This window comes from Diabrotica undecimpunctata, unplaced genomic scaffold (assembly GCF_040954645.1).
Source record: "Diabrotica undecimpunctata isolate CICGRU unplaced genomic scaffold, icDiaUnde3 ctg00000981.1, whole genome shotgun sequence".
Lineage (NCBI taxonomy): Eukaryota > Metazoa > Arthropoda > Insecta > Coleoptera > Chrysomelidae > Diabrotica > Diabrotica undecimpunctata.
Window position 1 is genome coordinate 1 of NW_027312038.1, and position 13,531 is coordinate 13,531.

At 32.8% G+C, this 13,531-nt stretch overlaps 1 long non-coding RNA gene across 1 annotated transcript; it reads right to left on the reverse strand.

Moving 5' to 3' along the window:
* Positions 1-2,537: 2,537 nt before the first annotated feature.
* Positions 2,538-9,123, reverse strand: LOC140431459 (uncharacterized). The gene is made up of 3 exons (XR_011949681.1): positions 9,005-9,123; positions 5,852-5,935; positions 2,538-2,874 (listed from the first exon to the last, which is right to left on the reverse strand). It is a non-coding gene; the product is annotated as an uncharacterized lncRNA (long non-coding RNA).
* Between the last annotated feature and the right edge of the window lie 4,408 nt (positions 9,124-13,531).

Below are 13,531 nucleotides of genomic sequence, written 5' to 3' on the forward strand. Positions count from 1 at the left end.
CGCGCTATCTCAGAGTTCTCTCTTGTTAATTAATTAATAAAAATTTTTTTGTTATTTTTTTTTGTTTTATCTTAATATAGGTAATAATTATAACTAATGAAGTAGTAAAGACTGGCCTTTCTGTAGGACCAATATAAATAGCAATTTAAAAATGGCCCATGCTCAACTTAATTGTTTTCAATGGGCACTACTGTTTATTACCTTTAACCAATTACAGAACTACAAAGTAAAAGTAATTTTTAAAATTTTATTGTCATTTAATTATTTATTGTAATATTATTATTTGTATATTTCATGGAAATAAACGTTATTATTATTATTATTATATTATATAAAACATGAACAAATTTTTAATATTAAAATTACATTTTAAAATTCAAAACAATTTTGAAGCAAAGCTTTTTGTGTTATCTTGGTAAAAAAGTGAGTTAGGCTAATCACGTCAGTCAGGCTAAAATAATATACAAATATGTAAATTATTACAACTAGTATGAATTTGACATATTTTTATTGATTGCTTTCCTATGATAATAATCGAAAGCACGATTTACGGTGAATTGTATGGTGAGAATCACGCAACGCTGTAATTTCCAACTTTAAAGTTTGGCTTTTCTCAGAGGAGATATTTATTTTTTCTTCTTCTTTGTCTTTGTCTTGTTCTTCGTGGATTTGGTAAAAATCATGTTCCATTTCTTCGAAAAGCGTATCCAGTGATCATTTTTTCGTACAAGTGCATGTGTTTCGTTTCTTGTAATTATGATATGCCTCTGTGTTTTGGTTGACATGTATTTCAAGTAAGCTTTTTTCTTTTCTTTACATTTTTCCTTCACTTCTGCATAAAACCATGGAGTTCTTCGTCTTGGGAACGATTTATTTTGGCAGTTTTGTTAGGTGGATTGAATAGCCTCACAGAAGTGTTGCCGATCCCAAGCCCGGAAAAAACAGGAAGGTGTCTACAGCAAGTTAGTACAGTTATTAGTTTATATAAGCTCATAGAAACAGGATTATGCCTTTGAGATATTTATTTTGGAAGAGATAAAGGATTTAAATTCTACTAACGAAATCCATGAAGAACTGACTGCTGAGGTTTTTAAGAAATATGTTGTCAAATACTTTATTACCGACCAATTGTGTAATAGTCTTGGATGATGTCCGTTACCATTTACGATAGAAGAATTGTTATCTAACACTAAATAGAGAAAGTGAGAGCTCTTGGATGACCTCATAAACCAAGAAATAGTAGTTCCAGCAGAAGGTTTACTTAAAAAAGAGTTATTGCAGCAATGCAAACAACATTTACCAAAATTTAAGAAGTATCGGGTATATGAAATAGCAAAAGATCATTGAGTTAAAGTGTTGCGATTACCACCTTATCACTGGGCTCAAATGAAGGGATAAGTCGCGAGAAATAATACAAAATTTAAACTTCAAGATGTTCGTTAACCATTAGCTGACTCCATATCAAAAATATTATTTGACAGTTTGCAAATGCTGTAAGACATGTCATAGCAGAGAAAGAAACATTTTGGAAACTCGATAAGTTAATAGAGGATTCATTATTAGTCTGGAATTATTATTTCTGTGGGAAATGAAGACACTGATGATGATTATGCCTTCTTATCAAAGAAGACAACCTATGTATTTAGTCTATGTCATTAATATTAGTATTATTAATTATAATGTTTATGTAACCCGACTATCAAAATCTATTTATTTTTAAATTGTAAGGCAACGTCCTAAACCAGTAGCATTTTAATAAAAATTAATGTGAGTACGTAATTTTGATATTTTTAATTAAAGTAATGTTATGTTCTCCGTCACTGACGCGTTCAGTATATTGCTCAATCCCTTAGGATTTGCTTATTTGCATTTTATGATGTATTGTTTTTAAGGTTTTGTCAGGGTAGGTCATTTTAAAGTCGAGTGAAAATTAAAATATGAGGATATTAATTAGAATACGTTTTTCTTGCATTAATCATTCGTGTATTTAGACCTTTGCTATAAAATTTGTGCTACTAATCATTTTTAAATAATACAGACTTTTCTATAGTTTTATCTTTTTGTCTTTTAGCTACTTAATGATATCCTGTTTCTTCCAAGAAGTATTTAGCAGACGAATTTAATGGTATAATAATAACTAGCGTTATTTATTACTGCAACTGAACATTTTGATAGTTCCATCATATGCTGAAAATATTTTTCAATCAGTGTTTATATCTTAATGGTATTTTTAGATTAAAATATTAAAAAACCACCTTCTATAAACACTGTATCACCTTGTATGATAAATCAATTTGTCTTCAGATTTTTAAGGTTTCGAATTGTTACAAACAAAAATTATTCATTCATAAGAACACCTCATAGTTTTCTCAGACTACACCCTAAGAGTCTTAAAGGGATTTAAATAAGAATCGTCTCATATTTCCTCAAAACCTGTGGGCACAGCTAAAAGTCTTACAATTAAAATATAATTCAAGTGGAGTAAATTGGGACGCAATAAAGTCAAACAATAAATATAACATTGCATATAAACTTACAGCACTAAATGCCCAGCATGACCCACAACTGCCTTGATCTCTAATAGGAGCAACTGCCCCTTTGCTTCTCCAATCCATTGATTCTGGAACAGTCAATTGAGAATCAACTGCAAAGCGGGATGTAACGTTTGGTTTAGGCATGGTGAGCGATTTGAGAGTCAACCATAGCCTTAAATTCCTTGGGTCATATCTGCGAAATGGTTAACAGCCAAGTAGTAGGATACTTCACCTTTTTTGTATCTTGCATTGTGTTCTTCAATTTTGTTCAGATTTGAGAGAAAATCTGGAAACGAATTTGCTCTTCTCTAAGATGTTCGTACTTCTTTAAGTGGTCAACCTGAAAGAAAAAAAATCAATTATGCCACAGATTTTATAATCTATGTATAAGAGTTTTCGTGCACGTTGTGACAAAACTCATTTAATTACAAATTTTTAGTTAAATACACCAATGCTTTTAGAAAGTTTATTTCTACTATCTGGTATGAGCCTAGTTTGCAACTGGTACCATTTAAGTGAATAAATCAGTAATTCTCAACAAACGCTTTACCGAATTAACAAAAAGAATAAACTATTTTTAGTTACTTTTGCCGAAAGTTGTAATAAACGATACCTTCCTGGGTAAAATCTTCCTTCCAGGAAAACAAATGTTTTCTAATTTTTTGTTTGATTTATTTGTTTGTCTGAATGCAAGAAACATGGACGAACCCCACCTACACTTTGTTTTTTCGGTACACGCCAAGTAGAATCCAAACGGAGCCTGTTCTGGAGCGAAATCAAACTCGTTAAAGCCGTTCAGTCTACATCCGGTTAACTAGCCTCTGAGAATCTGTGTCTGCGGCAGCCTTATGGACCATCACTGGATGTGTTCCGTTGCACGTTTTGGCGGTGGAAAGAAATAAACTTTATGAGAGAAGAGGTCCAAACCTTACTGTGGCCGAGAGAAGACAGGAAAGAGACAGGTCAGTTGAAAGATGGCAAGAAGAATGGAAAAACACGGAAGATGTGGCACAGTGGACGAAAATGCTGATCCCGAACATAAGAGATTGGGTGGACTGTGGCCACACTGATTATTTCCTGCTGGATTATTTCCTGACGCAGGTGCTCACGGACACGGTGTTTAGGGCCTACCTCTATAGGATCGGAAAGGCTGATACAGATGAATCCCTATACTGTAGATACTCGGACACTGTGACACATACGATGTTAGATTGCAGCAGATGGATAGTGGAAAGGAACAGAATGGAGGGAGAGATAGGTGTGAATTAAAAGGATTGAGAGAATTGATCTCAAAATAAATTAGTTTGGACTAGAAATAGCACAGCTATATCCGTGCAGTAATCAAGAAAAAGGAAGAGGAAGAAAGACTGTTGGACCAACGCTAAAGGTAAGAGTGACTGATGCTGAAAGGTGAAGCTAGAGAAGTGGGTCACACTGTATGAGTTAGAATCCGTGAGTCAGACTGTGAGGGAAGGAGGAAATGCCCATCTGGAATGAAGCCGAACTAGGAGCGATGAGTGTCTTCTACGCGCTACCTGGAACGAGACAGGGAGCCCTCCTTGCTGATGACTAGAGTGTGTGTGTGTGTGTGTGTGTGTGTTTGGTGAGTTGGGACTTGGAAACTAGTCCTTTAGCCACAGAATTGTACATGTAAGATATTAGTTTTTAAATAATGTGACTAGAGTGTGGATGTGTATGAATGGAGACTGAATGAATAACGGTAGTGATTCGGAAGTGATGCCAGCCTTACAGCGGCCATCCGCTTCCGGATCGCTGGATGACAGAGGAGGGTCTGGTTTAGCAGGTAGGCAATCGGCGTAGACCTCGGCGACGAGAGGGCATTTTAAAGTACCACCGGGAACTATCACCGGGAGTACGAAGAATGCATCCTGCACTAAAGTTAGTCAGGCGGCGTCCTGGACTGAGATGTCTTTTGAAGATTCCAGACCCTCTCTATAAAGACGAAAAAAAAAAATATCCCCTAATATCGCTACGATATGCATATATCAATGTAAGCGATTTACAGGTCAGGCAAGTCAGTCCCTTACGGGCTCTCCTAGAGTCACTTGCACTCTAGGGACTTGGCGCGAACTTCTAGACTCTGAGGCTGAGTAATTTCTGCGACTAAAATTGGTGTTTTATTTTGTTTAATCGCGTAGAAATAGCATTTTCTTATCAAGACGAGAGATACCGAATCTATACATTGAATAGTCTGTAACCAAAGATGGACTTTGGACTTAACAGTTCTTTATCTGCCACGGTCGAAGCCCCCTGCAGAGCGTGTGGGATACAAAGGTGGTAGGACTTATTTCCGACGAGCCGACATGGCGCCCACTCTGTTCTTCGAACTTATGCCCAGCTACACCGAAGGCACACTGATGAATCCAATGTGTGCTGGATTCAAGAAAACAGCAGGGAGAACCATAGGATGTTAGAGGCCATATTTCAGATACATTTTTTTATGTATCGATATTTGATGATATAATAACCAGGTTGCAGAGAAATGTTCTGACAATTTAGCACTTGTATGAAAATTTATGACATTGTTTGCCAAAAACTGTCAAAAAAGTATATGTCAGAAACCAACCATACAATAAATAAACAGCTCGTTTCTTTCCAGCGATACATGCTGTTTTAGGGTGTATATGAAAACAAAGCCAAACAAAATTTAAAGGTTAGCTTGAAAAACGAGGCACTATAGAACATAATTAATGTTCCCGTGCAGTGCTTGAATTTGTCTCTAACCATTTGCGATACTGCACGAAAACGCAGAACTTTTATTACACTACAGTAAAGTTGTTCTTACCATCGTTTGAGCGACCACCATTTCTATCACTTTTCGGTTTTAATCAGAAATAATGAAATAATGATTTTATTAGAAATACATTCTGTTTTTAAGTAATTGTAAAATGACTCGAAAAAAATTGAAGAACGAAAAAAAAGGTACAAGTTAGTGCTCTACATATCGCCAATCAGCTAAATCGTTTACAAATAATGTTACAAATAAAATATTTTTTGTCCTCAAGTTATTTTAGTTAATCTTTTTACATTATTCTTGTCTTTTTAAAAAATCTACCGACCTATTTCCTAGTTTTTTGTTATTTACAAAAACCAATAAACTCATTAACTAAGCCTGACGCCTGAGTTAATAGTAATACTTATAATTCACAGTAAATGGTTCATACAAATTTGTTGTCAATATACGAGCTGACTTTACTTAGTAATAAGGCATTGACTTACACAAATACCTAAACAAAATGCAAATGTCCATAACAATTTTGCATGGATAATGCTGATATGTACAAAAAATAACTCACCTTAAATCGAGCCCATTGTTCGTTGATTGACACAGCATTAGTAGCTACGGCCAATGCGGCAAGTAGAATTAATAACTTCATTTTCTAAAAAGTAAAAATCAAGGTAATTATATTAAATAATTTTATACAATGAAAATTATGGTAATTACAAAATAATTGCAGCTAAAATATTCCTTTCGGCTCTATTTCTTAAATATATATATATATATATATATATATATATATATATATATATCTATATATATATATATATATATATATATATATATATATATAATATATGTGTGTGTGTGTGTAATTTAGCATGAGAAAGTTTTGATAGATTGCTGCTTATTGCAACAAGTGAATGTCCGTTTTATTCCTTGGGGTTCAACCGCACCCCCCGCTCGGTAAGTATATAGTACTAATGAACCCCAAACTATTCAAGGGACTGGGATTCCTCGTTTCTAGACGTCAGAGCTCTTGGAGACTTCAATTCTGGTCTGTTTAGTTAAGTTTGTAGTGATTGTCAAGTACGTGCTTTAAAAATGACTAAAACACCGAAGTTTCGAATTCCAAAACAGGTAACTGATGAAGAACTGTTTGCGGTATTAGAAACAAATGATTAAAATAGTTTTTTAACGACTTGGCACTAGAAAATACTTCAAGTGATATCGAAAAGACAAGTAAAGACTAGTAACAAAAATTGATGAAGTAGACGAAGTTTTTCAAGGTGAGATCAGTACTCATTATTAAATTATACTAAAAATCCAACTTAAATGTCTAAAGAGGGTAGTTCGTGGGCAAAATTTCCACTTTCTACAAAGATATGAAGAAGAAAATGTAATGTTTTACAGGTTTGATTAGATATAATTTTTCATCATTATCATCAATAAAGAAGTTTTTGAATTATTTTTTTCGCAAGATAATATGGATGATATTCTATTGGAGATAAATAGAAAAGCCGAATCATAATATATAGAATATTGGAAGACTTTTCCTTCTTTTGGTCAGAGAACTGAAAGCATTTATTAGTTTGCTTAAAAATTTTTGGAGCCTGACATGCTACTAAAGAGTTATATGTAAATCAGGTCCAAGATCCAACTTTAGGTTGTCCTGTAGTATCATCTTCCATATCTAGCAACACATTCCAACAGATTATAATGCTTTCTAAGATTCGACAAATTTAAAACAAAATATGAAATACCTAATACACCCGGATAAAGTTACCTAAACAGTTGTACGTGAATGAGCAGTTAGTCCAATTCTGAGGCGAGTCTAAATATTTGCGAAGATAGCAATTATTTTAAAATATAAGGTTTAAATATTTTGTTTACAAAGAACTTGGACAAAGAATTAGAAAGTTTTGTGGTCAGGGATAAGTATACAATAACAGAAGTACTATTAGTTTTAGTGTCTCTTCTTCTTCTTCTTCTTCAATTGCCATCTCCGCGGCGGAGGTCGGCAATCATCATAGCTATTCGGACTTTTGAGACGGCTGCTCTGAAAAGTTCATTTGATGTACATCAGTACCACTCTCTCAGATTGCGCAGCCATGACATTCTACGCCACCCTATGGTTCTCTTTCCTTGATCTTTCCCTGCATAATCAGTTGGAGCAAGGTGTATTTCTCTCCACGTGTAATATGTCCGAGATATTCCAATTTTCTTGTTTTAATTATATTTAAAATTTCTATTTCCTTATTCATCCTTCTCAGAACCTCTTTGTTTGTGACGTGTTCTGTTCACGATATATTCAGAATTCTTCTATACATCTACAGCTCACCGCGCTATCTCAGAGTTTCATTGATGTCGCATTCAAGGTCCAAGATTACATTCTATAAAATAAAGTCGAAAAAACATAGCACCTAGCCAACCTAACTCTTAGTTCCAATTTTAAATCGTACATAGCACTCTTCTCATTTGTTGAAATTTTGCTTTAGCCTTTTCTATTCTGATTTTGATCTCCTGAATGTAATCATCTGTGGAGTTAATCATTGTTCCCAGATATGTATATGTGTCCACTTGTTCGACGTTGGTACCGTTTATTAGAAGATTCTCGTTATTTCTTTGAGTTTTCGATATTCTCATATTGTCTCTAGAAACTTGAAAACAAAGAAAATATCTTATTTATGTTAAGTTTGGAAATACCAAGGTTGTGTGATATGTAATAGCATTGGCTTCTGTTTGACAAGTTGAAGAATTTGATTGCTCGAAAGGGACGGCGTGGTATGTAGAATGTATGTGTCTGATTTGAGAAAATAAGAAGGATAGATTGAAGTAAAGGAAGACATGTTTTGCTCGGGAAAAGGAAGATTACTGTGATTTGAACGTCGGAAGAAGCAAGCTGTTTTGTTATTAAGCATATCCCGCAGTGAAAATTAGCAGATTTCTTGTCAAAAAATAATTGTGAAAGGTGTTTTGTGTATGTGGAACCAGCTCCAGTTTAGAAGGTTCCTGTGAAATACGAAGTTTGGTCCAGGAGCTTTTGGAGATACTGTTGCGGCGAGAGACGTTGACAAGCAGAGAAGATAGCAGGCATGTGTAGAGCAACTGAGAGTACGAGCAAGAGATGGGCAGATTACAGTCGTCGAAAAACAGGATGCAGTAGAGAATTCTTGAAATAAAAAGTTAGTTTGCCATATAATCAACAAAGACTTTTAACCACGATCATAACTATATTATAATTAATTTGGTTTGTAATATTTTATTCAGTCATTTCATTTCACAATAAATATAATATTTTAATTCAGATATTAAAAAATTAAAAGAATTAATATATCTTGAAAAATAATTCTTTGTCTTGATTTAAAAAAGAAAACACAAAGAAGAGATCTTTTTTAAACTAAACATTTAATCAAACAATTATTAATAATTTATATACGAATTTTAACGAATTTGTAATTTAAATTGTTTTTTATTCTTTTTTAATAAATTATTCATTAATTTTTAATAAAATATATGAATGTATCACAAATTATAAAAAAGGTGTCTTTAGCAGACTGTGAAGACAGGCGTTAGTTTTATTATTACAAAAACCAAATGAAAAAATCGAATATATTAATGAAAAGAACATATTAATCTAAATTGTAAGATTGTATTGGTAATTTAAGAGACTGTAAACATTTGTCACAATACAACCAAGTAATACTAATAAAAAAATATTTAGTTATACCTGAACACTTCTTGTCACACTGATAGATACAATAGTCAGTTTCCTCATATGTATTTATATTCTTTTATACTATCTTATGTTCTATCTTAAAATTTTTTACTAATATATCTTATATTTTTATTGATCATATATTGATAGCGTCATTTTTTAAAATTGATTGTCATTATAATAACATTATCTTGCCACTTGATCAGTAATATGAAATATAACAATACAAGAACTGTCTGCAAAATCATATGACTGCGGTGTCATTAACACGAGGTGATATTTAGCATATAATAAATACGAAATGATCATCTAACAAACAGTTTTAATTCAAACAATACATATTCATAATAAAATTAAAAACAGTATCAGCACTTTTAATCCTCCGTTCATCGGATGTGGTCTGTGAGTCTACGACAAAATAAAAATTTTGGATAATTCTCTCATTAAATTTTTTTTAAATTTCTACCTTTTCAGTACCTTCCTAGAAATTAATACCATTTGTTTTGTTTATACAAAAACTGTTTTTAAAATTTCTAAATAGCTGCTTCATGGCCGTTTTGTCCTGACAGACCCCACCCGATCAAATGTGTAACAATATTTGCACTGCTTCTTAGTTGTATTTTTCTTGCAATCTTGTTTTACTTGGCCAGAAATAACGCAAATTAAAAATAGGCATGTATATTCTTCAGTTTTTGCATTTAGCAACGATATGACTGCCGTATCATATATACCGAAGAAAGGAAAAAATGTGATTGCTGTTTCCACTGTGCACAGAGATGATCGGATTGATGAAGATACTGGTGATAAAAAAAACCAGAAATAATTACTGTTTATAATTCCACAAAGAGTGGAACAGATGTTGTAGACATCATATAATGTTTCCAGAAATGCGAAACGTTGGTCAATGGTAGTAGTTTTATAATCTCCTTAATCTCGCAGCAATTAATGCATTTGTAATTTACGAAGGCAACAACCCAGATGGAGAATTTTCCAAAACGCGAAGATTATTCCAAAAAAAACCTAGGTATGGAATTGGTACAGGATGAGAATACGACGGAGAGCAGTTGATACGCATTTGACAAAAGCTGTGCGTGCTTCGAACTTGAAACTCTCAGGGCATTGAGGTCGACGTTGTACCAGAGCCCCAGCCAGGCAAGAGAGAAAATTGTAAATATTGCAAGAAACTCGCTTTTTGCAAAATTTACAAATCCTGGCTATGTATGGACCAAAGTTTGACCACTGTAGTTTGTGTTTCACAATTTAAGTTTTTTAGTTTATATATGTTTTTGTAGTACTTTGTTTGTTTCTAATTAAAGTTTTAAATGTTTTTTTTGTTTTTTTCATTATTTAGTCGCTGTTCGCAATTTGAAAAAATATGCATTGAAATTGTAAACATTTTTAAAATTTACCTAATACAACTTAAAAAATTTGAAATTGTTTCTGTAATAACATTGTATAGTAACTAATTTGTTTAAACACGTTGATGTAAAATTAGCAATAACATGTATGCGGTTGCTCGGCGGTATTTCATTTTGGTCCTCACAGACCACATCCGACCGGAAGTGTTTCAGAATGGTCACCCGATGAACGGAGGGTTAATAACATAATATAACTAGTCAGTTTTGTAATACTTTCTTTATCGAAAGTTGTTTGAGCTTTGCAAAATTTATAATGAAATAACAACAATTTTGCCGTATTTTAATTTTAACCAATTTTTTTAAGATATGGGTTCAAAAAGACAAACTTCCTCCTCATTTTGATTTACGACTGGTAGATTAGGTACCTATCATTGAATGGCCCCTCGTTCACCCGATTTAAACCCGAAAAATTATTTTTATTGGGGATGCTTTAAAAGTAGAATTTATGAAACTAAACTAGTAAGTGATGGAGAGCTGAGGCAAAGAATTATCGATGAATACATATTAATTGCTCGAGAAAGATGGAGAAATCTAATAGAGGTATTCTACGATCGTTTAATGTACTATAAAAAATAACAACGGAGACATTTTAACATACTTGATTAGGTAGGCATTAATTAGTAATGCATAGTATTGTTCGAAAGATGAAGATAAGGAAGAAGCCATTGTGAGAGAAATTATGTCTAGAAATAAATTTTGATCAATCAAACAAAATATTTATTTGTCTGATAATACTCAATTAGACAAAGATAATAAATTTGCTAAACTTACTCCTATCTTTCATATAATGAATATAAAATTTCTAAAATTTGGTATATTCGAACACAACCTTTTAATAGACGAGGAAATGGTACCATATTTCAATTTCTTTCATAATCACCATTGACTCACTCGTTTTTTTCGACTCAAATTGAAGAAAACCATCATCAAGGAACCCTGTATCACTTGCTATATCGGTGATGATTACACGCCGTCCCTTTCCTGATGGAGCTTTTAATCCTAGAGACCAGCCTTCTATAAATGCTTCGGGTTTACTTTTGACATTTAAATCTTGCCAAACTTTTCCAACTGTATGAACTTCGTTAATCCACGTTTCATGTTCCAAATAACATATTTTGCGTCCAGTGCTGCGAATTTTGCGTATTTCTTCTAAATATTTTCTTCTACACACAATAATTTATTTTTTTTCTAATAACATACTTTTTCTGTTGAGTTTTACATATCGAAAGTTCATTTCGCGCATGGTCCTGATTAAGACTCACGAGATATCACGCGCTATCTCAGAGTAGTCATCGTTTTCGAGCTCGTGAGAAATATTTTTTAGTGTTGGAATTTCACTCCGAAAATAAAATGAATGAATTTTTCGACGTATAATATTCCTTGTCTTGTCATCCAAAACAATGCTTTACCTACCTCTAGTTTTACCTTTTTCTTACTTTTTACTTTCAGATGTATTTTTAAGTACACGATAAATACAACTAACTAATACTTTTGTTAAACTGCTACAAATGTCGACCGCTTGGCTAACATTTAATGCCATTTTTCTGCCGACAATTCCTTCATAAACGTTTCGTATCATTACCTTCTCTTCGGACGTTAACATTTTCCGTCTCTTTTGCCGCTTTACATTTTTGGAATCAACATTAGAATTTTGCTGTCTTCTCTTGGAACAACTCGGTTTTTCGTCCAACTCCAATAAAACTCAAACCAAATAATCACAGAATATAACTAAAAATTTACTATAAAACGACAAACTATAACACTCGTATTATCAATAACACGTTTTATCAGTAACACAAACTTATCGCACAAAATATATTCACAAAATGCAACACATGCACTATCCTCAGAAATGCCAATGTAAATGAACAATTGTTGATGGGCACTTGCTCGGCAAAAACTAGTTTTACGGCTTTCTGTGGGTCGGAATTGAAACGGAGTTTCGTCGCTAATTCCAAAGTTGCCAATCGATTGAAAAATAATGTTTTAAAACATCGATTTTTATTTTATAAATTTAAATATGTAACGAAACGGAACATATAAATAAAATTTATTTAATTACAATTTTGTGCTTAATTTGTACTATTGAAAAAATCATGTTTTTTGGTATTTTTAAGACGGTAATATTCGCCGCGTGGAAGAATACAGGTTTTGTATGACCATAATTACTACTTGTGAACAAGAATTGGCTACACTGTACGACAACTCCTGGTCAATTTTTCTATAGAGAAGCACAAATAAATATACTACTTATATATTGTGTAATTTCTTATGAGAAAACGCAAATTGCAATTGAGAAAACGGGTAGTTTTCGAGGGCCGCTGTGTACATTTAAATTAGAGGATATTCAGGGTTTAAACGATGCAATTATAGCATAGGTTTAAATCATCTACAAAACGTTTAACAAATGGAATACGAAAAGGTATTATTTTTAAACATTACTCAATGAGATCATGAAGAGCATAATTTCAAATGATTGGTGACATTAAGCTTTCCATGGGAATGTCTGATGTTTGTTTGTATTATGCCACATGTATTGCTTTTAAAAATGAAATATAATATTTATTTCAATGTATCTAAATTCAATGTACAATGTGAATGGATCTCTTTCCATTGTTTTTCTGTACTGTTTAGAATTAAACAAGAAGGAATATTCTTATATAGAGATACCACAATAAGACTTACTAAAATGTATGTTTCTGGAATTTTTATATTATTTATGAAATTATTAAAAACAAAATAATCTTGATGTAATTTTTACTCATTTTCTGGGTCTACAATTTTTACCAATTAATTATTTTTTAACTTTGTTCTTGGATATGAGTTTTTTGGCGTTTTAAGACTGGTTATATGAAGTCTGAGTGTCAAACTCTCGTTTTTCTGAATATAAGATCTACAAAATTAGTTTATTTTTTCTCGTTTGTTCAGATCATCACTAGCAGTTTGATTTTAAGTCTCTAGTTTGCCTGGCAACTTATATGTCGTCGTAATTTCTTTTGAATCTTGAGAGTCATTTAAGAATTCTGGAAGAATTTTTTATTTCCCGCTTTACCTTTAGCGTTTGTACTACCGCTATCTGTTTGTGTTATCGCTTCGTCTCCATCGCTTCGGAAGCAGCAAC